We start from the raw sequence: 2,277 nt of genomic DNA on the forward strand, positions 1-2,277 counted from the left end.
AGGAGCCCCTCTCCGCGCTCTCCGCTCCCCCCGGGACGGCAGGAGCCCCTCTCCGAGCTCTCCGCTCCCCGAGTGTAGGGGCAGAGCTGCTGGGAGCAGAACTGGGAAGAGACAAGAGGCTTCAGCTGTGCCCCTCACCTGTCCCTGCCCCGCACAGCCGGGCAGAGCATCCCCTCTGTCCCCGCGGTGGAAAATCGTGGCACAGGGGCTGCTCGGTCTCCCGCTGTCCCGTGACATTAATGGAACGCCAGTGTAAATTTGGGCTCGTGCTCGAGAGTCCTCCGAGCCCGACAGGGTGAGACCTCCTCTGACTGATGTCACCGGGTTTGTCCCCGCTCGGCCCCCGCCTCCGGCACGTGCTGGGGACAGGTTTCAATTATCCCACAAAATGCCTTTACCCCGGTGGCAGCGAAGGGCAGGACCCAGCGGGGTACGAGTCACCAGCGCCGGAGCTGGACCGGGGACGTGGCGGGGACGCTGCCTCCCTGTCCCCTGGCTGCACCCAGGTCCTCCAACTCTGCCCAGGCCAAGCCCATCCTGTCCAGCGGCACTGCTGGACATGCCACATGTCCCCGCTGCCCGTGGGACACGCGGCCATTCCTGGCTGTGCCTGGGCATTGACACTGTCCCATCAATTGCCACCCATCCCTCCCTGGGCTCAGACCTAATTTGAAGCTGTGCATCTGTCAGTGAGTTCCCAGGCTGAAATTTTTGCCTTTCTTGGGAATTTCTGCCACAGGAAATTACACTAAAATACCGACAAAAGGGTCAGGGGCTTGCAGCATTCCCTGTCGCCTCCATCTCCTTCCCTCCATCACATCCCAGGGGATGGGCACAGTGCAGGGATGCTGCTCCCTGGAAGACCTCCCTCCACCTGCCGCCTGATCATAAACACTAATGAATAGCAAAACCCTGGTCTAAGTCAAGGAGGAGGCTCTGAATTTTCTTGGGAACTTTGCTGTCTGAAAGGTATCTGAAATATTCCCTAGCACTCAGCCTATCAGAGGGTCAACTATACGGTGAGCAGTCATACAAGTTAATTTCTAATTTAATACAATGTTAAAAGGTTGTCAGGTTAAAATCTAATCTATAAACGAGACATGAAACGTCTCTTTAAAACAAGTGTTGCGAACCAGTCCTGGCTCAAACCACAGGCTGCTGCTTCTCTTATAGGATATAATTATTTCCCAGTGAGTATTTACAATATTATTACAGGACATTAATAAAAGGTGGTGCCACTGCCCATGTGGCAGCTCAGTGCCAGCTGGGCATTAATCCCACTCCCATCCAGCTCCTCTCCCTCCAGACCCTTCTCTGGAGAGGTGGGAAGTGTCAGCTCGTGGGGCCATGGGAAGCAGGACAGGAAGAGAACCAAGTGTATTTTCACTTAAAAAGTGGGGTTGTGGGAGGAGGGACCCCGTGATGTGTTCTGGAGGGATCACAGCATCCCTGCATCCCCCAAGGAGGAGGAGACTCTCCTGGGATGAGCCATAGGTGGCAGGGTGGGAACGATGGACGAGTGCATTCCTTCCTGAGCAATCTGGGGAGAGGACTTTGGCAAGGGTCTGCTGTGGGCTGAAGATTATGAACCATGTTCAGAGCAGCAGCTTCATTCAAGCAGAAAACCAGAGAGAGCACCTGCAGCCCAGGGTGAAGATCTGGCCCTGTACCCTGCTCCCCTTCCCACCTTGCACCCATTCCATGACTCCCAGTGGAAAGACCGGGCACGTCCCACTGCCTCTCCTTCCACCCAGGGTGCCCACACTGCAGCCACCTCTCAAGGTACACTGAATTTTGCTCTTTTTGCTGTCGAAAGGGGAAAGTCCAGCTGTCACATGGGAGTGATGCCATTGTCCTGCCCGGGTGACTGACTGGACTATGAGACTCCTGTTCCTGGTAGTCCACAGTGTCCGTGGGAGCTGGATCGGGGCTGCCCTTGCCAGGCTCAACCAAAAACCACCATGTGTCACCCTGCTGTGGGTCACATGATTAGCTTTGATATCATGTGGGTTTATTTTCCAGGAGGAATCTCACCAGCTCCAAAGGCTTGGATCGGGTGTCTGAGCTCCTCTTTATGCCCCTGAAGCCCAGCAAGGAAGGGTTTTCCAAAAGAAGACCAAGATTTTGATGGGAGCAGGTGACCCCCACCACAGCAAGGGCTGGAGGGGAATGTGAGGTAATGCAATGTAGTACTGGGGCTAAAATGGAGGGAATTGGTGATGTCCTGTCTGAAGCTTCAAGGGATGTGTGGGCTCTTTGCTCCGGCCCTCCACCAGC

Source organism: Corvus brachyrhynchos, unplaced genomic scaffold (genome assembly GCF_000691975.1).
Source record: "Corvus brachyrhynchos isolate BGI_N302 unplaced genomic scaffold, ASM69197v1 scaffold283, whole genome shotgun sequence".
Classification (NCBI taxonomy): Eukaryota; Metazoa; Chordata; class Aves; order Passeriformes; family Corvidae; genus Corvus; species Corvus brachyrhynchos.